Source organism: Mastigoproctus giganteus, chromosome 2, assembly GCF_048544385.1.
Source record: "Mastigoproctus giganteus isolate SK-2022 chromosome 2, ASM4854438v1, whole genome shotgun sequence".
Lineage (NCBI taxonomy): Eukaryota > Metazoa > Arthropoda > Arachnida > Uropygi > Thelyphonidae > Mastigoproctus > Mastigoproctus giganteus.
Window position 1 is genome coordinate 131,579,022 of NC_143576.1, and position 22,792 is coordinate 131,601,813.

The following is a 22,792-nucleotide window of genomic DNA, read 5'->3' on the forward strand; positions in this document are numbered from 1 at the left end:
TTAAACTGTTTTTAATAACCCAACCTGCCTAAACTTCTACATAGTTTCTTTGGAGACGTTTCAAATTCCATCCTCCGTGACAGTACAGTGGTTTCGTAACTTTTGGATAAGTTTGACTTTGAATCCCATTGCAGACCGGAAAAATTCTTAAAGGGTTCTACAATCGAGGCTGTAGTTAGTGTGAGGCAGAAAGAATAGGGTTTTCCGTGAGTTATTCGGAAGTTTTCAGCTCTCACAAATCGGCCCGTGAACAAACAATACACGCAATGCAACATGCCTTGGATGCTAATGATAAATCATAACAAGAACCTCGAATTTTTTTACAGATATTGTTCCAGCAACTCTGATATTTGGAGGAGCGATGACTCCGTACCGAGGGATTATGTGTGTGTATTAGGTGAGCCGGTAGTTTTGCATGGTATTGTAATTTATTAGTTAAATGTACAGTTCGTGGAACATCATTAGTGTTAGCAAGCATCTCTACCTCTCTAGATCAGTACCATTCAAAAGGAAAGCTAACAAGAATTACGTACATAAAAGTTATCAAGAAAAATGACTTTACTGTTAAGGAAGTTAGAACAACCTGAATTAGACAAATTCGAGATTCAAGGAAAGAAAGGAGGAATTTCCGACTGATTTGTAAAGTTGCAAAATCGATAAAGGCAACATATGAATTTGGAAGAATGGGGTCGATTTTCAGCAATAAAAATAAATTCTAGATTAGGATGCCTCTGAAAAGGAATATTAAAGAATGGCGTAGTATCCACAAATACCAACTTTAAAGCGAAAGGAATCGTACAGCTAGTATGAGAAATGAGCAGTTGAGGAAATTGATAGTTGAGATTTAGTCAGAAAAGGAAAATGATGTGGATGTTTGTAGAGAATTATAAATGGAAACGAACTTCACTGAAACTAGAATGGAGACCATGCATATTTGCCAAGTGATTTAGAAAGTTTTAGTGGCAGTAAAATCATTCGGTAGTTATACCGGAAGATTTTAAATCAAATGTTTTGTCCATCCCATTATACGAGTATGTTGCTGTTTCCTTCTATCGGGTCGTAGTTCGCTTAATGCGAAATTAGCCTCCTTTAATTTATCCATTACAGACCTTTGCCACTGTGGCCAGTTGTTGTGTTTTAGGAGCATCAGCGACTAACCATTTTGCTCCGTGAATACTGTCTGTAAACTGCGTGTGTTCTGTGGTCGATTTTCTGTTTGCTGGATGAAAAACCCGAGTTTCGCGAAGAAAAAACCATGGTACTCTCTCCTGAGACAGACTAACTCAGCCACTTTGTGAGAAAGGGCAATAAAAATTCCCCATGTCATTGACGGGACATTGTGGTCAGGTTGAGGATCCTTGTTTTTTTTCCCCGACTGCCACTGTACAATAATTTGCGTCAAAAATTATTTTCCACTACTGGATCTCTTACTCCTGATCAGGAAAATAACCCTTGAAAATTTAATTATATTTTCAATCTGCGAAAGAATTTCCCAAAGAAATATTCTCTAGGAGAAAGCTTTTCCTCCCAAGTTTTAATTTCATGCTTTTTAATAAACTGAATCACTTGCTTTAGCTAATTTTGGAACATTATTTACACTGTTTATACAAATACTTTGATTAGATTTTTGTATTATATGTGAGTAAGAGCCTTAAATTTGTGTATATGTAAATTATTTATGCAAGTTACGTATATACTGAGTGTTGTGAGCTACTTGAGTGTTTCTAAGTATATTTAAGTACAACGCTTAAGTTTAGCATGTCAAAAAATCTGATGACAATTGTAAATTATTTTCTATATTTTTATACTTTTGATATTTGTCTGTTGTTTGTTTTACTTGATTAGGTATGAAGGCTAGATTTTGATAGAAATTAAATGTATTTTACAGATTCTACGATATTAATTATTACTGATCATAAACATGAAAGCAATTAGTTATTTTCTTTTTAACCCTTAGGGGATTAATTAATAGATAAATAGTTACAAGTGACTTTTGATTTTCTTTTGCTGGCACTCACTGGTAATAGCACTCCCTCCAGTAGACGCAGGATTTCGCTCTGGGCGAAAGGATCTAGTATATGGCCGTCTCCATGGTGCCAGGTCGGCCACGGTGCTTGCATAGTTGTGGCCCAACTCCTCGTAGTGTAGATGGACACCGGGCAGGCTTTCCTGGGTGACAAAGTGACCAGAAACAACATAACAACACTTGTATTACACACAATTCTGGCTGTTTCATAGAGTTCTGTTTCATCACAGCATACCAAGGCGGGGTTGAACTAATGTTCTTGAGTTGCCCCACGGCAGATGTTATACGTGTCTACATGGCCATTATGTATTGGACAGTGTGAGAAGTCGTTCTAAAGCTGTACTCTCGAAAAATAAGAGATGTGGGTTCTCACCATGGTACCCGTTATAACTTAAAAAAAAAAAAAAAAAAAAAAAAAAGTCTATACAACAGATTAGGGAAACCAGCAATTTTTTCTTTAGAATATCCAATCATTGTTTTACCCTTCAGACCTCCAACGAGTAAGGGAATGGTACTAGATGCTGCGGTTAATTAGGATTCATCTCCAACTTAGGATATATATATGTCACTATTGGCTAAATTATGCCTCGGAAATGTAATTAATGTCGAAAAATGATGAGGGAAGTACTGCATTATTTTGCACCTTGCATCATGTTTTATTTATTATCTATCATTATTTTGCATTTATGTTTGAGATTAGGCAATGCACGTTGAGTCTCACGGATGTGCATATCACAATAAATTGTAGGTGCGTGGTCCTCACTTTTAATTGCATCTGAAGACCATTATGGAAGCACAGTAACTGCACCGAATCAGAACTGATTTTACTAATGATAGCGGGCACGTTTGGTCCACTTCGTGTAATACATAAACTGGATTTTTAGCCTAAAGATGGTGAACATTATTATTATTAGTCAAATGAGATGAACATATAAGGCGCAGGCCAATACATATGAAACGAGGACAATGTAGCAGACAATAAAATACACCACTGATACTAGAATGAAACGAGACGAAAGGCTTATTGTGTTTTGCAAAGTTAATCTGGAGTTCTGAAGATTCATTAGGGAAAAAAAGAAATGCAGAAGCAATAGATAAGGGGTGAATGCACTGTAATCGCATTTTCATGGTACTTAAAAAATTAGTTTAAAGAATCCTTTGTTGGAAAAATACGCGTATTACATCACGTTGGCTTCTTTCTGCCAAGAGACCTCCACAATCTCGTAATCGGCCAATTAATACGGTTGGACAGCCCTATGCTGAGAATCTTGTGTGAGATAGGTATACTTTAAACTTTTCTCCTTCAATGTTAGTACTACTACTCGTACTTTATTTCACCAGCCAGTCAACAGCCTTAAGTGGCATTGCAGGTAATAATTCAACATACGCGCATATTCCATCCCATATAATACCACGGAAAATTTTACAATCCGGCGCCTCTCAATCCCCAAGCGTGCCGGATTTTGAAGAGTTTACTGTATATCATTCCAGTAAGTAATAAATAATAAAAATATGGTTTTATTTGGCCATTACACTTCATTAACACTTTCGCAAACAGGTCTCATTCAATGTCATTGTACAAACCTTTGGCATGTTCCAAATTCTCTTCCTAGGCCACTTGTTAGATCAATCATCTCGTCTCAAACGATGCATTATACTCACAAACAAAGTTTACATCAACTAATTTAATGAACAAGTTGTCGAGCGGGTGGAAATTTTCCTAATTATCTTCTTTCGGCAAATTTTATAGAATGTTGTTGACGTAAATTTAAAGAAAAATAGCCATGGAGAAGAGTAAACGATCAATATTTGAAAAATGGGATTATCTAATAATACGAATGATACTAGAATGAAAGGAGATGCGATTTGACAGATACTGATTAGCGATACTGGTAATGAAATACAATAGTTGAAGTGCTAAATCCTAAAAGAGAACAAGCTCGTGCGAATACTCTTTCATGGATATTCCCTTTTTCTCTAAAGTCTTGAAGAACTGAAAACTTTATTCCCATATTCAGACAGGAATTTCAACATAATTAGAAAGTAGGGATTTCCCAGATGCCAAGCAGTTCTACAGCGCCAGCAATCACTAGAATGACCGCTTTAAAGATAATAATTACTTCTTAGGATAGGCTAAAACCTTTTTCGACGAGGGCAAACCAAATCTCTTTTCTTTGGTTTTGTTTCTCAAGCTTGAGTTAAACTAATGTATGTACAAATTAAAATAAACATTCCAGTTCTTGGACGATTTTCGCAAATTGCCTGTATCTTCATTGCTTCCGCATATCACTGTGAAGGTCAAATGCTCGCTCCACAAAAAGAAAAAGTACAAGCAGAAGTGATGTTTTGCCTTTCTTCATAAGAGGACTGCGAGAGTTTACAGCAGTTTTTCCGATCATTGCAATTCATCATCTACTGAGTACCAAGAGATTTCTTTTTTTATCAATGGTTTAATGCGACGTATATTGAACTTCATATTTTTGTTTGATATGTAGGTATTTTATTTAAGCAGTTATTTTTAAAGCCGTAAGTAAATAAAAGCCTAGAAAGGGGAAATCCGCTTTTTTTTTTGTTTGCTACTATCACATCACATTGCATTACCTCAACTGCCACTTGTCACAAGAAATCGGGGAGGTAAAGACAATTACTACCCCACCAGGGTGAAAGTATCAAACATACGAGACTCCGAAAGCTTTCCATCACTTAAGTTCTGGCTCATATCAAACCAAATATCGCACATCCTCAATGTGAAAGGATAATCTCAAAAGTACTTCCCACCCTTCCTTATGATTCCTTATCCAATTGTCTATGGGGAAATCTTTTCCATTCCTTATTGAAGAATGCTGAAATATGCTACTGGTAAACGTAAAATTGTTAAAAGACTGCCATCGAGGAACTTATTAGAGAAACATTGATCCACAGAGGCTGATAACTTAATGATTCTTGAGTAGTGACCTACTCAGAATCACTACGAAAGGGCAACATTTGCTGGAATCCCTGTTAAAATTATGTCCCTGCTATACTGAATATCTCCAAACGAAATATATCTGAATGTGACAGAGGAAGAAATAATTCAGAAACTGCAGAACCCGAAAAGATGTAGTGTACTTAATCCCACAAGCAATGTTATTTTCACGTTTAGCACAAATATTTATTGGCCTCTTATCTAAGTTGTCACTAAATCCCGTTAAATGCTAAAAATGTGGCGAGTTCCAAACTGCATCGAGAAGATGCCAATTTTCATGCTATGATTCAAATGACCATATGCAGCCAGACTGCCAAGCACAGTCATCGTCTCGTCTGAATTGTAAATCATCCCAATAGATTGTTCTGGCTATCAAGTTATAAAAACTGCAGCATTCAGCTCCATAAAAGCATTGATTTTTCTAGAATTACACCTAATTTATGATTTTTTAAATTATTTTTTAAAAGATTCAGCTACACAAATTAATTTAGTATTACGTTTTAGTTCATTCCATTTAACCATGACGTGAAAAAGACAGTGGGCAGGCGCAATTTGGCCATAGCTTCCATGTATCACTGAACCTCACTCCCAGTAACAACAGTGACACGCTCCTCGTGAGTAGCACAGTTGGTATATTCACCATCCTCCCCACACCAGGTGGAATAGACCTGAGTTCGAATCTCGTCATAACTCGAGGACTTTTCTGGGTGTTTTTTTTTCCCTCCTCACAGTGCGACTGAGTTAGTCGGTCTCAAGCGAGGGTACCATGGTTCCCCACTTCCGGAAACTCGAGTTTTGCATCCAGCAAACAACAACTTGACCACAGAACACACGCAGTTCACAAACAATATGTGAGGATGAATATGATCTAAGTCGCTGATGCACCTAAAACTCGACAACAAAAACAACAGTGACAAGCACTGTTTGGCCATAGTCTTCCCTGTGCCACTGAAGCTCCACTCCAGTAACCAAAACAACTAATCAGAGAACAGACAGGTTCTTCCAGTGTATCCCTATCGAATCGCTCAGTGGTCACGGTGAAACCGCAGCAAAAGAAACGTCAAGAGTTTTTCAAGTATAGAAATAGAGGAATGAAACTTATGGAGATATCTTTAAAGCTAAACAGGTTTTGAGTTAGCATTAAATATTTTGTGGCTCGAACTAGCCTTGTTCTAGAGAATTTCTTTTTAAGTGATGTTGCGAACAAACAGAAATATAAATGTACCATCGGTTTACAAACAGGTACGATATTAGAACAGTAATGCATGGCTTTTCCTCAACGGCGACCCCATATTTTATAATTCTGTTTTAAGCAACCATAACTTTTTATGGTCTACACACGATGTATTTATTTTAAAATTCACAATGTTTATGTGAACCCAAAGACAGACTCTGGTGACATTTGGGTTGCGCTTGGCGCACAATGGCCTTTAGTTGCCGTTGTGCCGTAAAACCTCCAAAAACAACAACTTGGGTGTGCACTACTACTTTAGAAAACTTGAAAGTGAAGAATATCTCAACTTCTATACCATGTGAGATATTACTCGTCCGCAGACGTAATTAGCTGCTTTACGTATAAATATCTACATATTTGGAAAAACGTTAATGGTAATATTCCTGGGGGGGGTTAGGTATGCTCCATCTCCCCACCCGGATATTTATGTAACATTTTTATATAACGTTTAACCCATATAAAAATAAACCTTTAGAAAAACCGGTTCAGAAATATAGAAACCTTTTGGAAATATTGAAATAACTCTTTAGAAATTATTAAAAGAGGTTATAATTTATACGGTCACATAGTCATTACTTTGGGAGTCATTGGTTAGCCCAATTAATTGGAATATTTTTAGAAAAAAATTAAATCTTTTCAACGAGCGTAATCGCAGACTATCACAATAAGTAACAAAATCAATTCTACATGAAGTGAAACGGTCGTATATGACATTATGCGTTGTATGAGTTTAGGGCTGGCCATGTGACTTTTATATAATTTCTTATTATCGATCTGAAAGCTAACCTTTATTGGGAAGAAAGATTCTTTTAGGTTCGTCATCAATTTCTAGTGCACACGGCATGATTGACTGGTTAGTACCCTCGCGTTTGACCACTGGGTTACGGAGGCTTGGTACTATCTCACCCCAACCTCAGGAAGAATTTTGCCACATTTGTACGTAAATTTTATAAAATTTCCATTCCAGAAAAAGATTTTGCACTTTTCTATTTATTATGGAATGCAAATATTTAGCATATACCAGGTATAACAATAAAGCTCCTTATAAACTTCAACCAGGTACCCTCTAAAGTGCTTGGTTGCCTAGCTCTGAAGCCTTTCCTCATACGGTCGCCCTTTAGCTGTCTCACCATTCGAATTGCCTGTCTTTGGACCTTTTCAAGAAGCTGCTTTTTTTTTCTTTTGTTTTTTTTTTTTTTTTTCAGATGAAGTCTCCATACTTGGACACAGTTGTTCCAAATACGTCTTTCAGATCAGGTCTCCATACTTGGACACAGTTGTTCCAAATACCTCTTACAATTATCTTCCAAATACGTCCTACCTTATACAGTGGGATTATGACCTCTATTTCTACAGAATATTGTTTGATGAATCATCTACAGGACACCAGGGGCTTTTCTGGCTTCCCCTTACACTGCTCAGAGAACTTTATATCTGCCTGTATTGTAACTCCTAAATTTCTTTCTTCCTCTACTGGTTTTTTTTTTTCAAACCCACCAAGTGTATAATTTATCTTGGAGTTGCTGTTCCCCGAATGTACGACCTTACATTTTGCTGAATGAAAACATATCCGCCATTTTTTCTGACCATTCTTGAAGCCTGTTCAAATAATCGTGAAGGGCCGCTACTCGGCACCTGATCCTAACGACTCTGCCAATCTTTAGATCGTCTACAAATTTTGATATCACGCCATCTATACCTTCGTCCATGTGGTTTATGAAAATCAGTAGTAGTCAAATCCACAGCGGTATAATATTACTAATGAAGTTTTCTGTTAGAAACAGTTGTAATGATCTTCCATTTCCAGTTTAGCTAAAATCGATTTCTCTGTATGCCTTCCATTTCCCTTCCAAAGTACAGTATCTTATTTCTTCAGACAAAGATCTCCAGAACCCAACTTATTTTGAACAATGATGGATTAAAGGAATTTGTTAGATCTACATCTTCCGGCTCGACTGTTTACGGAAAACTTCGAATGAATCGAAATTGCTGAGATACTGCAATCATCTTTAAACAGCAATCGTCTTTAATTGTTAATATTAGAGGGTCTCGTTTTAGTTTTAGTTCCTGGCCTTCAATGGCCTTAATTATTAGCATTCCCCGCATCCTCCCACTGAGTGTGGGAGGATGCGGAGATTTCTGCTGCTTATATCTTGATTAGAGAGCAGAAAATTCTCAATTTGACCCTGATGCAATGTCGCAGAATGCTTTCTTTTTCCACTGCTAATGGACATTGTCCGCTATCTATACAAAGGATCTGGGACAATGGATCCAGAAAAAAAATGTATGCTGTGTCTCGGTTCCCAGACACCACACATACAATCACGGACGTAACCCCTAATTTTCTTGCTGCATTTCTTAGGTGATTACATTAATTTCTAGTTGACAGCTTGGTTTACCTTAGTCACACAGTTGATTTACCAGTCTTGGAGCATTGGCAACTTTGTCTGTTCTATCCCGTCCTGTTTTCCTCGCGATGTTTTTTGAATTATTATTATGTAAAGAATTAAATTTACTAGATAATTCAAAAATTTGCCAATTTTCTTACCTTCTAAAGTTCGATAAGCAGTTGAAATATATGCGTTTTTTGATTGTTCAATACTGAAAATTTTAGAGGTGTGAGAAGAATGAAGTCAGGTGAAAAACAAGGAAAATGGGTGGAAGGAAACTGGTCGCAAGGACAGTATGAAAAAAGATTGCGCATAATGAAGAGTTAAAATTTCTTCTTGGAAATTCATAGTAATTACTTTGTCTCCTTGCATAGAACTCACAAACACGCGCGTGTGCGCACACACCTAAAACCACAAATATTGGAACAAATTTCTGGTAGAAATTTTAATACTACTAAGGTAATTTCGTGGTAAACTGTAAATGCAATTTAATTCTTTAGTGAAGCTATTTATAAAGATGTTATAATAAAATTTGAATACAGATGTGGTTTTTCTTTTATTTTTGATATGCCTTTCTTTAAAAGAACACTTATCTTAGAGCGCATTTTAAAATATTTTCAAAAAATACATTGTTACAGTTGTCCCCACATGTCCCCCATGTGTGGGTTCCACCTGGGGACAACTGTAACCCAACGGCGGATTGAAACAGGTACGAACTGATGGGAAATTATAATTCCAAGCAGAAAGTTAAGAAACATTGCTAGAGAGATGAAGAGTTAAACTGATTTTAAAAAATTAAATTTAACGTAATTTATTCTTCACCTGCACTTCAATAATATTAGAGATGTCAATCACGCAGACCAGTGATATTTCATACCATTATATTCAATATAATGGTATGAAAGACTAAGGCAAATGAGAATAACTTCCGTTATACACCATATTGTATAAACCTTGTATTTAAATTTTTGATAAAGAAGATAAAACTGGATAACTGTTACAGATTTTGTCCATTGAATCCGCCCCTATAAATAATTGCAAATACTAAAATACTTGCAAAGATTCAGAAAATGAGACAAATACGAACAAATCCTGTTCCTTTATAAAAATATAAATAATTGAAATTTCTGAAACAGTTAATACTACTAAAATAGAATCTCAACATAATCTTCAGAGCCTTTATAAATTCTATATAATACAGATCTTATCAGATTTACAAGTGTTGGTTCAAAGGACATAAGAAATGTGTAACCATTGCAGTTACAGTTTCGAAACGGACTGTGCTGTAGATGGATTCCAATTGAGGAAATTATGTCATAAGACACTTGAATTAAAACTCCTCTTGTTTCTACGAAATTCCAGCGTATTTTTTTTGTTCCATTCCTTCAACGTGCAGGCAGTGTAAAGATTAGTGCCTATTTTTTCGTTCACTCATAAATATTATGGACTAATTATAATGAATTAGCTCTTTCTTCGTGTAAAAGCATTTAGCACACATCTGCGCGTAGCTTCCTTAGAATAAGAGCCAATTAACAAGTTTATCTCTCTCTCTCTCTCTTCCTCTCTCTCTCGTGTCCCACCTCCGAGTTCGGTTACAACATGGGTATATTCATCAGCTTCCGGCAATGTTTATCGAAGGATTCTGCCGGAGTTACGCAAGTCGGACAACTGCGTTTGTGAATTACACTTCCTGTGAGATAAGCTGTCAGATTATGATTCGATATAGTTCCACCCTTATGGAAAAAATGTCCATCTCTTTTCTGTATTTTAAATTTATATATCAGCTATGTGAAGTTTCTGAAATTTCGTTTTCCAAAAATTGTGCCTTTCTTGCTCGTTTATTTTTATCATCCAAGGATAAAATAAACATTTCGTTTGTGACTTCGATGCAAATTCAAACTTTTCGTACATTATGAAGTAGCTTAAATGTATCTAACATGAAAGCAAAGGCTTTTATGTTTGTCAGCAGTCTTCTTATTAAGTAATATGACGACAGGCATCACGCTTATTTCCTACTTGCCATTGGTGAAAGGTCTGCATAATGTAACTTCAAAATGAGCGCGTGCGTATGTGTATTTTGCTTTAGCGTTTGTACAGAAGAAACTAAGGCCGTGAGGCGTCAGTGGGAAGAAAAACCGAGTGTCCAGAAGTAGAAACCATGCAACCCTTGCCTCAGATTAACTCGTTTCCATTGGGTTAAAAAGCCCATAAAAGTAATTTCTACCATCCCTACAGGACGTGTTCAATCTTTCATTCGATAATACAGTCCCCTATTACCGCAATAGAACAATCGCCCTGTAGGTCGTCAAATTTGGCTGCAGCCATTGGCCATCAATGTTAATCATAAATAACATGATTTATTACATGATGCCAAAAAAAAACATTTCCCCATTTCTTCCAGTAATTTGTCCAAACCTTCCTTAAATTTATTCAAACTATCCACCTCCACAATATTAGGAAGAAGTTTATTCCAATGCGATTAAATGCGAATTTCCCCATGTCTGTTCTGCAACCATCCTTTTCCAATTTAAATTCACGCCCCCCCCCCTGTTCGTTTCACCTCAGAAAAGGTGAAGGATGGCATCAGCATTTAGTTTACTTAACCTTTTAAAGCCTTATTATATCACCAGTTTTCAGAGGCTGCATATACAGTACACCAGTGTTTCTTGGTAAGAATATCTTTTGTGTCCCCAACCAATCTTGTTGCTCTTCTCTGCACCTTTCCCAATAACTCTGTCCTTCCCAAATAGGTTTTTAACCTGTATTCGGGATGTGGCTTGACCATTGTCTTATATAATGGGATAATCATCTCTTTGTCTCTGCTGGAAAAGTTCTCGTGTATCATTGACAGAACCCCACGGGCTGTTCTAGCGCGTGTCAGCCCTGCTTAGAGGATTTCATGCTAGCCTTTACAGTTATCCCCAGATCTTTCCTACTCCACTACCTTCAAGTTGGTACCATTCAAATGCAAAGTGATAGTTTTATGATAATAAACCTCAATGGTAGTTGAGTTTTATCACCGTTAAACTTCAATTACCATTTTCAGCTCATCTGCTGAAATTATCAAACAAAAATTAAAGCTGAAGACAAACATCAAACATGAACGACATCAAACTTGAAATACGTGTAGCAATATCATTAATTAATAATTATTAAAAACAATCAAGGACACAACACTGATTCCGTGGAACCCCACGTATGCCTTTAGTCCATGAAAAGTAGTGATCATTTATAACCACTCTTTGCCACCTACCGCTCATTACCATTTAACCATTTATTTATCCATAGCAGTAACTTCCCCTAATGCCACACTGCTCCAAATGAAACAACAACCGTACATGTGGTACAGCATCAAAAGTTTTACTGAAATCTATGTAGATTATGTCAAAATTATTCTTTGCATCCGACTCCTTTGTAAAAACCTCATAGCAAATCAGATTGATGAAGCGTGACATCTCTTTAACAAATCCAGGCTGTGGTTGACTTATGGCTTACATCTTATCAAGATGATCCGGCATTACTTCTTTATAATTAGATTATTCTTTTTCCTTGGAACAGAGGATAAAACTTACAAGTCTGTAGTTTTCCTCTGCATCCATCCATCCCTGTGAATATGAGATACATTTGCCCATTTCCAATCTGCAAATACTTCTGAATCTGAAGATGCTCTCATTACGATAGCTATTATCTATCTCAATTGCAGCTTCTTTTAGTATAACAGACTTGAGTGTTTTTTGTTGTTGATGTTGTGTTTAATGAAGAATACCAATTTTATAACTATAGTGCTAACTCCTAACATTTACGAGCACACACTTGCAAATGTCTTTCAATATAGTCAAACTTTCAAAAATATTTTATTACCAAATTAAAAATATCAGTAATATAAAAGTTAAAAGTGTAAAAATAGGCGATTTGATAACATCTCAAGTTTCAGAGAAATATTCATTTCTTTAAAACCTGTTGAATGAATATGAAAACCTTTAAAATGAATACCATGAAAAAACTTCAAAACAGAAGTTCTTGTCGTGATTTATGGCGCCATAGTGATTACAACAAAAAATTGGAAAGTTACTGTTACTTAGTGGTTCCTTGCAATGCACTTTTTCCTGAATCTCTGAAATATCACAAATTCTCCGTCCATTAAGTGTAAAAGTTTAGTTATGGGAACAAGAATTTACAGGGGGTTAGGTCTGAAGAAAGGGAGGCCAATAACTACAGGTAATGTTGTTGTTGTTTGCCGAAAATTGAGAGCACATTCAGACTGGCTTAAGTAGGAGCGTAATTGCAATGCAACAAGAAATTTCCAGCATCTTATTTTTCAGCCATGTTTGTAGCCAATATTCCAGTATTCATTCGGTATAGAACCTTCTCTGAAGAACTGCGGATTAACAGTTGGCTCAGTAGAGCCAAAAATGTAGTTCTTTATTCTCTGTTTTTATTACTGAAAGGATTTTCAAGGGATTCCATTAAATCGTCTCCTGGAGATCCATGTTAAATCACAGGACAAGTTGCGAAAGGGAATTAAAAAAAAAGACAAAAGAAAGGAAACAGAGTGGTCTCTAGAAATAGTTCCAACAATGGCAGAATCACGAGATTCTCTGGATCGAGGAGGTTCCGGCCCTAAGGCAGTTAAAAGTTGATTGACATATGGATGTTGAAGTTGACTACGGATGTTTATGATAATATTGTGCATATGGGAGTTAGAGTTCAAAACCTACTTTTATATAATACTGGTTAAATAACAATTTTTTTTGCAATCCGGGAACTTTTTTGATTACATCTTATACTGTACATTCGAAGTATGCAACAAAATATGCCAGTTTTCCCTGGCTGTTTTAAAGCTGGTTAGAGAAGTCGATGAAAAGAAATGGGGCTCGGTTGGTTGTTGCCACAATCTACCAAATTATTACTTCTATAAACGGAAAATTGCGGTTCATTGGTCACGTTAGGCAATAATCCCCCACGTGTCACTAAATCATTAGCAGTTAGTAAATTATTGTTCATCCATTTTGGCGTATTATGCATGGATAGTTCCACAGATGTCTTCAAAATGTGGATTGAAATTTGGAAGTTTGTTTTTTTTTATAGTGACCGATTTCCTTTCTGAATGTGGTTTGTGAAAATTTTTGCCTTTGAATGCTGCTTTCTAAAGATTAAAATATTTACACATATTACGATTACTGTATCTTTCAAGATGGGTTCGAAGAGTATGGTCTTGTATGACAACAATCGTTTCGCTCTTTTTTGGGGAGAACTGGGTTCAAATTCCGTCCGGGACTGGGGCAATTCTTATGTTGTTTGTTTGGTTTTTAGGAGCATTAGCAACTAAGGCCATATTGCTCCAGGATATGCGGTGGTCATTCCTTAACCTTTCCGCATCCTCCGTATTTGGTGGTGACGGGCTTGAACCCCGGTCTAATCAAGAAGCGTGTGCTACGCACTGCTGCTCCTTCCCACCTGGCTACGGAGGCACCTGGCAATTCTTAAATGGCTTATCAGTCGCGTAACTAGTCTTGTCTTATTTCTATCAGAAAAAAGTTTGCTGCTCGTCTTCGATGATACTCTGATTCTCTTAGGGGTTATCCTGACTTTTAATCTATTTTGACAAAGCGCATCACAAATATTGCTTCTTTCCAAAGAACTTGATTTTCTTTTCGCTCGCAGCGTTACTTTTCTTCTAAACGACTACTCACTCTGCACAAATCTCAAATCCGCCCTACCATGGAATATTGTTCTCACACTTGGAGTGGTGCTCTTTCAATCTTCTTGACTCCATTCAGAAGAGGCACTCAGGTTAAGTCACCGACTCCTAAAAGAAGGCAGTCAGTTTCTGTTTCGTGCCTTTCTTTAGATACTTCCATGGACACTGTTTTTCTGAATTAGCTTCTGTAATCCCCCTCCACCACTCGCTTCCAAACTAGTTGGATCATATGTTGTGTTTTGTGGAACATTCTTTTACATCTATTTCCCAAAAATTACAAACTACAGAAATTTAAGTCTGATGTCAACAACTATCTTCATCTTAACTTACAACCTATACACGTTAAAAAATATATATATTAACAATAAAAATTCGAGGTTGTAGTTAGCCGATCTCAGGCGGAGGAAGTTGGGTTTTCCTTATCTCTCGTCTGTGATATGGTAACTTACAGTATGTTAATATTTTAGCCTGGAACTACTTACTGAACTGTTTATTCGCTGTTATTTTATCATTTTATGAATATCATTTAACAAAAACATGCAGCGAAAACAATATAGAGCTGCTGACTTTGTAATCACCAAAATATGTGTTCAAGGATATAGGATAGCGCGGCATCTGCGATAAGAAAAAGAGCACTGTAGCATCTGCAATTTGTAAGTCAAGGTTATTCTTCCACCCTTTATTCCCTTTACAAAAATCGAATAAACAATGTAAAAACAATGTAAGTCAATGTTTACCGTAAGAAATAAATAAATGGTCAAAGATCTGCTAACATACGCAACTCTGGAAAATCGCCTGGCTTTACTTTCCACTTTTGTAATCTATATGGATTTCATAACAAGTCACTATTTCTTAGCATTATAAGTTTGTTTCTTTATTTTAGTTTTTCTGTCTGTAAGCTGTCTTCTTTGGTCAGTTTGTCTATTGTTGGATGAAAAACCATTTTTTCCTGAGGGGGAACTCTGCAGTCCTCACCAGAAACATACTAACTGGAACTAATGTATTTATTTAGAGAGGAAAATCTATAAATTATAATTGCCAAGCGACTCATGCATTTTTAATAACTACACTAAGCTAGCCATCGTATCTCCTAACTCCTCAGACACCCTTGGTGGTATGGCAGTTTCGCCATTACATATTATTCACAATATTATTTTACTCTTCGAACGTGGTAGTTTATAATCAATCTTACATTTTCCCAAATGAGATCTCTCAACTTTCCAGTACCATTTTTTACAGTTGGTCTTCAGTGACATTTTCCAAAACGGCTGTGGTTCTTTAATAATATATGGTTTATTTCTTTCAGGCATCCACTTAAAATGAAAGCATAGGGAATCAGAACAGACGAACAAAATAACCAAGCCCCTTCTCATCTAATGTGACCAATATGTCAACCAGGATGGCTCACGATGAATAGGTTAATTTCAAAAGTTCCGAACTACATTTGCTGTTGTGTCCAAAGCCTCAAGTGGCATAAGAGCATAAATTATATAGCTCGCTGAAGCGGTCAATCCAGGAAAGGGCGATCGCCCCTCCCCACCACAGAGTCAACCGTGTTTATGATATTAAGGTAAATATTTGCGTTATACACATAGTATATAAAGGCTGGTTAAAAATTTGAGTTGAATTCAAGCTTAATTTTCAATTACTGTCACTCACATATGTAATCGTTGTTATACGCCCACCCTCTTCCAAGAAAAACTGTGGATCCGTCCTTGGCTCACTGTTGTAGGCACTGAAAACAACAGCATCTTTATTTTTTTTACTAAGAAACTTCTATATATGTTTCAGTTCATATAATGCTCAACCCTTGAGTCGATTTATTCTATCTACCGAAGTTTCTGAGTGGAACTATTTCCAGACCGATAGGCTGGAAGTAGTTCCACTCAGAAACTCATCACGGCTAGAAAAGAGCATAGAAGTCTTCTGAAGATAAGACTCAAGTTTCTGTTTTAATGATTTAACAAACCCACTGATAAACGCAGAATACAGTTATTTTTTCACTTGTCAATAATTGTGAAGTTATATATAGAAGATACCATTTAAGAAATGGATAAATTATCGATTTTATTTATTGTATCAGTTTTGGAACTCCGATACAAAACAATTGGGACTAGATTCAGAGATTTGGTTAGATCGCATTGGTTTGTTTGGAGGGTCCATTACTGCTCCTCGGCAGGACAGTTACCACAGGCCTGATAAATTAGGATCGGAGTTCCTTGATAACTGATTTAATACTAAATGCTAATTTACTTTTATTATTATTATTAAAGGATATCCTCTTATATTGATGTTACTTCCTGGTCAATGTGCCGCGACGGGCACATTAAAAAACATTGGCCAGGGGCTAACATAAAAGGGAAACTTGGGTTTGTTTTTTTCTGAATTCTGTTCCATATTTATTTTCTTCGATTTTGGTTTGTATGCAGAATTCCCTGGGGATGGTTGCCGTTGATGATTAAGGCCAACTTAACAACCAGTTGGTTCCATTTTCTTCAATGGGAGAGGGAACCAAATAATGGCACCGTATATGCGCTATCGGATATACGGACATCTTATTAAATATGGAAGTAATTATGAAGAGTTTGATGCCCCTGTAACTTCTTGACTGGCCAACAGGCTTTAAAGAGGATTTTACTAAGATCGCCTGAAAAGAGAAATTCAATCACTTACATAATATTATGGATTTTTCTTTCATGTATCACTCTTGGAAAATTGGGAGCGTTATGAGGGAAATTTTGTAGCGGTTTCTACAATTTATACTACAGAATTCAAAATGGGTTTCTCGAATGCAAATTCCTCTTTCTAATCAAATGGATCTCGGTAATGTTTTCTTTTCAGTGTTTCAATACGACAAATGGCGTAAAGTTTGGAGAGTCATTTCTGGTCAGAACGCATCACTCCCAGCATTGAAAACCCGGTAACAACAAGTCTGCTTTTGGCACGACTACGCGCGTAAGAACGTGAAGTTGGTGAACTGGCTACCCGCACGAGACTCCGAGGTCGTTACCCCTTTATCGCCGCCGTGGTGACCTACTTGGCAAGAAGCCAAGATCTCGGCAACGAAAGCGCTCGATCTAACCAGTTTCACTAGCGGCGCAATCACCCGACTCCGCTGGTACGATCACAGAGCCCCCCAGCTACTCTATAACCCAGTAAGCGACTGGTTTAGTGGGATCCAAGAGCCACCTAGTGGTCACGTGAGCCCAGCGTGGAACGCCTGAAGATAAGACCAGTTTTCACACCGCCGTGTTGTTTATGTATATGTACGTAGAAAATAGAAAACATTCCTGAAAGGTGGACAATTAAAAAATGCTTGAGATAAAGGCGTTACTCGTGTCTGTAAATGAAGTTATTAGCGACTTCAGCCGTTGTCTGAAGAACCTTGTTATGTGTAACAAACTTATTATTGTCTTTTCCTTTTCAATACAAATCTCTCTTTCAGTTCTTGTCTTTTTTTTTTGCAAACGGTTTAGATTCGTATTAGCAAGTAAACTTAGTAATAAGCGAATGTGTATTGCGCAGTTGCGAGGCACGAATATCTAAACATTTGATCCGCACATAAATGAAATACTTCCCTCCCCTCTCTAAAGTTGGCTTTCTAGTTGTTTTACTTTCCTTTTTTTCTGTTTGTTTTTGTAATTGGCTACAAGAAGATATCTTTCACAAACAGGGGCGGACTTTGGCCTAGGCAGACAAGGCAACTGTCTAGGGCCCGTAAAACGGTTTTATTGTACTTTTTTTTTCATTATTTTATTTTAAATAAATTTATAATGTTCCGCTTGTTTCGCGCCGATCAAGACCTGTATTTTTATATTTAGCAATAGACCTTTTTTAACCCATTCAAATGTGTCGTCCATTAGAATTTCTGAAAGGTGGGGCTCGAAATGAATCTTGCCTAGGGCCCCATTTTTCCTTAGTCCGCCACTGTTCACAAAACGCGAAAAGTGCCGAGTACAACCGATGTACAGTGATACTTGCATCAACATCTGTACGATACATGCTTAAGACCACTTGAGTTCTCAATAAGTTCTCAGTTGGTTCCTTGATCTCTTCATCTTCTTGATTATCTCATTTGCTAAAAACTACAAGTTGATATTTTGATGGGGTTGCGCAATGTTGATATGTTTGTCAAGACACACACACGAAAGATCCGGAATCAGTTTCACAGGAAGTCATGCATCCTTCCTACTTACAATGGGTATGATTACATTGACTTGTTGATCTTTCCTGTTACATTACATTGACCGTGGTCGGTTACTTTTGGATTCTGTCCTCTCTGCATTCCTAACTGAAATCAAAAACATTTTCGTTTCTGAAATTGGCTGAAAGAACTGCACACAACGCATCGGCATATAGAATTACAGATGCGGTCCAGTGAAACTGTTCAATGTGAAATTGTTTCAGACGTACAGAACCAGCTGATAACGAAAGATCTATCCTTGGTAATTCAGGGTTTCAATAATACTTATCGTTCACTGTATTACGAACTTAAAATAAGCGGTAAAACTTTTTCAGTATTGAAATTATACATCCATTGTATTCTTTTAGGAATCATCTAGTAAAAAACTTCACTGACTCAGCACAAAATAGGAGAAAATGTCTAGATATTACAAGCATGTTGAGTCTTGTGTAGGAATGTTTTTTTATAGTTGCACTGGTAGCACAACACCCACTGTGGCTAGTGTGATCGTAGAGCCCTTCACACTCTCCCTTCTGTAATTAATCCCCCCCCCCTTGACGACCATGGAAGCAGAGTCCACATAAGCAGTTCTTTGTTGTTGTTTTTTTTGTTTGGTATTGCCAAGAGCGTTGGTTCTCAGTTTATTATTTCTCAATTACTTATTTTTTTAAAAAAAAGTATATTGGGTTTAGATTGTAATAATAATAAATGAAACTTCTGTATTGACGAGGTTTAAATTTAAGAATAATTGGTTGGACAAAAAACAAATTGTAACGCTGATCTCAAGCGATCAGTCTAACAGACAATTACTGCTGCCTTTTATTTTATTTTATTTTTTTTTTTGCTCCTTCAGACTTAAAGATAAGAATATGGTCTTCTTAAACGATGATTAACTGGAAGATGGCACATTTAGCATGCATGGTGGGAAAGGTGCTTTCCATCGTAATAGTTACAAGACGTATGAAAACTATTAGGACTTTTAAAAGCATTCAGGGGTAAAAAATGAGCAAAATTTCTTCGCCACAGATATGCAATATGGCACTCTACTTTCATGACCGTCTGCAGTAACTACGATAGCGTACTCTCCTTTGACGGAGAGAGCTCTGGAGACGTGTTTAATGACCTTCAAACTCTTCAAGAAAGTTCAGACCCCCCCCCCCCCCCACTAAGCTCTTTTACCTCTACAGATAAAGGTAAGTTCACTTTTATACAAAATATCAACTGCACTGTCATATCTTTGAATTAAACTGATAAACGTTCAAAAATCGAAATTAAAAATCAGTGTGCACCCCAATTGCTGTATGGTTAAAAATGTCGAATAGTGCAAAAAAAGCCTAAATGAAAAATCTGTATATAAATGTCTGGTTTGTGAAATTTAGAAAAACAGCATACCACTTTATAGTTCTCAAGATGGTTTATGAATCTTTTTTTACGTTTATGTTTCTTGTTTGGGCAACTTATATTAAAGGCGTCAATTGGTCGAAGTAATTAGTGAGAGGACTTGTTCAAAAATCCTATTCCCATTGTGCTTAAAAATAAAGCCTGCTTCCTCTATATATGTCAAAGGAACACTGTTGAAATTAAAAATACAGATTAAAAAAATAAGTTTTCAAATTTCCAATAACGAAACGAAATTCTCTTGGATAAGCGCAGTTTCCTAATATAAATATATCCTCACCATCTCAGTTTGAGAGAGTCAGAATTGCAAATTAACATAAAACATTGAACGTAACTGTTCACTACCTAATATCGAGACAACAGATTTGTGCTTGTCTTATTTGAAATACAGTACATAAATCAATGGGAGGCCGTTTTCTAATTATAGAAATGGGATAGCACCTCGTTATCCATCTCTACGCCCGTATATTTTTTCATGCAGAAGTTATGTTCCTATTTATTCCTCTCTCATCCCCGACATTGCATTGTGTACCTCCAAGCGTTTTTAACAAATTTAGCGAGTCGCAAACTTGTGTAGACCGAGGAACCTCCGTCCCTGACCTCCTGAGAAGGAGCCTCGTGTAGATAAATTTTAAATTCGCTTCTTCGTAAGCAGTGCGAAATTTCTGGCATTATAGAACTTTTATTTCAATACTTAAGTCAAGCATTAAGCATATTTATTAAGAGTTTCTATTAGTAGTGTAGTGAAAAATCAAGATCCTGTGATCAGGAAGAGATTCCCATAAAAGATTATCTGAAATACTTGATGAAAAAATATATTTTTCTCTTTAAGAGGAACCGCCTATATTCTTATTTCAGTACAACAGCACACATCTTAAAGACATTGTTTTTTTATATTATTTATTCAACTACTCGTTCCCCACCAAGGTATTGGTTACCATTCATATTCTATCCAGGTGTCTATAACTTTATAAAATCTATATATCCATACCTTTATAGTTGCACAATTGACGTCAACAGTTTCTATGACTATGGGTGAAAAACTACAGTACACTTTGAAACTTGAATATTTCTTAATTCGTACTAAAATATATCTCAGAACCCGCAACCTACACTCTTCTCTACGTTAATTGGCCCTCTTTCATTAACAAAATACAAAGTTTTTTAAAATTCTCTGTCTCTGATTTAAACTATTGCAAAATCCAGTTTGGGAAATCTGCGCTCTAAATTACCCTATCGTTTCCTGTTAATACTACACGCTAAAAATAAATTTAAACACACAAAAAGTTCTGGATATTAGCCAATTAGTAAAAGGAAACAAGAGATGTCTTATTAATTGCACGAGCTTATTTTTCTATATAGAACCATCTAAATGTGAACACTGAAAAGCTATTGCATCTGAGCCAGCTTTCAGGGGCGGCAAAGTGAATACAGTATCCGGATTTCCTGTTAATACCACACACAGTAAAAATTAATTTATAATTTCTCGATATCAGCAAGAAGAAACGGATGTCTTATTAATTGAATGGGCTTGTTTTTCTATACAGAACCATCTAAATGTGAACACTGGGAAGCTATTGCATCTGCGCCAGCTTTCAGGGACGGAAAAGTGAATACAGTATCCGGGATCTTTTTATTCTGGATAAAATCGATCTCATTGCCAAAAAGAAATCATTTGCCTCAGGAAGGGAGGGGTTGGGCATTGTTTATAATATACAATGTATGTATATTATTCATATTTAATAAACTAGTAATTCTCTTTACTAAAATCCAAATTAAACTTCAGAATCGCATATAAAAATATATGAAAATCACTTATTAATTTGTAATCAGCTGCTCAATTGTTTAACTCTCCCATTTTCCAGATAGCCCACATTTGATCTCATCGTTCTGGTGTGTGTGTGTTAAATTGAACCTACTCTTGCTGGCCATTGAGCACTCTCGCAATATGCAACTGGTTCACAGAATCGCTTAAAATAGTAAAAATTCTTCCTAGAGATGACGTTATATTTCGTAACACAACTTTCTCTCGCGCTCACTCCTTCCTCAAAACACTCTCCATTCGAGTTAATTTCTAAAACCAAAACAGCGCGAGGGAATGGCGCAAGGCGTAAACAGAACCTCGCAATTAAGGTTGATTTGAGATTGTCCACGTGCACTTGACGCATGTTCCACAGCTAATGCAATCTCATTATAAACAACTTCTGTTTGTAGCAGTTGGGAAATATTGTGGGATTTGCTCAACCTGCTCTTTTGATAACAGCGCCTCTGTTATTACGAGTATTTACACACGCGAGTAAGCCATCCGCTTTCAAAGAGAGATCATTCTCTTTTATGTCTGAATATACACGAGATTCTTTTTCTCTTTTGTGCCGGCAGATGACAGCACTGCGTTGTTAAGACCGTGGAGTAACTGCTCGCGAACCAACCATTGAAAATTTCCATCGGTGGAATGTGACATTGTTTGCTTAAAAAGCAAAGAAATAAAAAAATAATTTAGAATTGTAGCTTCCATACTAGATGTATGTACTTGTGAAAGTGTATAATATTTATTACTTCGATGAAATAATTTGTAATTTTGGTCTGTTTGGTTTCATCAACGAATCCATGCTTTTTTGAGTGATGGGATTGGAGTTCAGCGATTACGTTTGGAACTAAAGCATTGAAGAGAGAGAGAGAGAGAGAGAGAGCAGCTAACAAAAAGTGGTTTCTTTTATATGTCAATCTTATACACGAAAATGCCAATTGTTCGAAATATAGTTTGGAGGTAGGGGATTATCTTTTGTTTTGCATTTTCAGATAAAGGATTAGAATGAATCAGAATCAAACTGCGGACGAGAGATGGATCGATTTTTATGTTTCAAGTTAAAAAGAAAGATCAATAGCTCATCTGCG

At 36.5% G+C, this 22,792-nt stretch overlaps 1 protein-coding gene and 1 long non-coding RNA gene across 3 annotated transcripts in view; one reads left to right on the top strand and one right to left on the bottom strand.

The window, feature by feature from the left end:
* Positions 1 to 22,792, bottom strand: part of LOC150089567 (uncharacterized) — a 366,068-nt gene that overhangs the window by 216,449 nt on the left and 126,827 nt on the right. The gene's annotated exons all lie outside the window — the stretch shown is intronic.
* The window catches only part of LOC150089568 (uncharacterized), a 308,906-nt gene that overhangs the window by 81,158 nt on the left and 204,956 nt on the right, over positions 1 to 22,792 (top strand). The window contains exon 2 of the long non-coding RNA XR_016548095.1: positions 15,623 to 15,886. This is a non-coding gene — a long non-coding RNA (uncharacterized LOC150089568). The remainder of the gene's footprint in view (positions 1 to 15,622; positions 15,887 to 22,792) is intronic.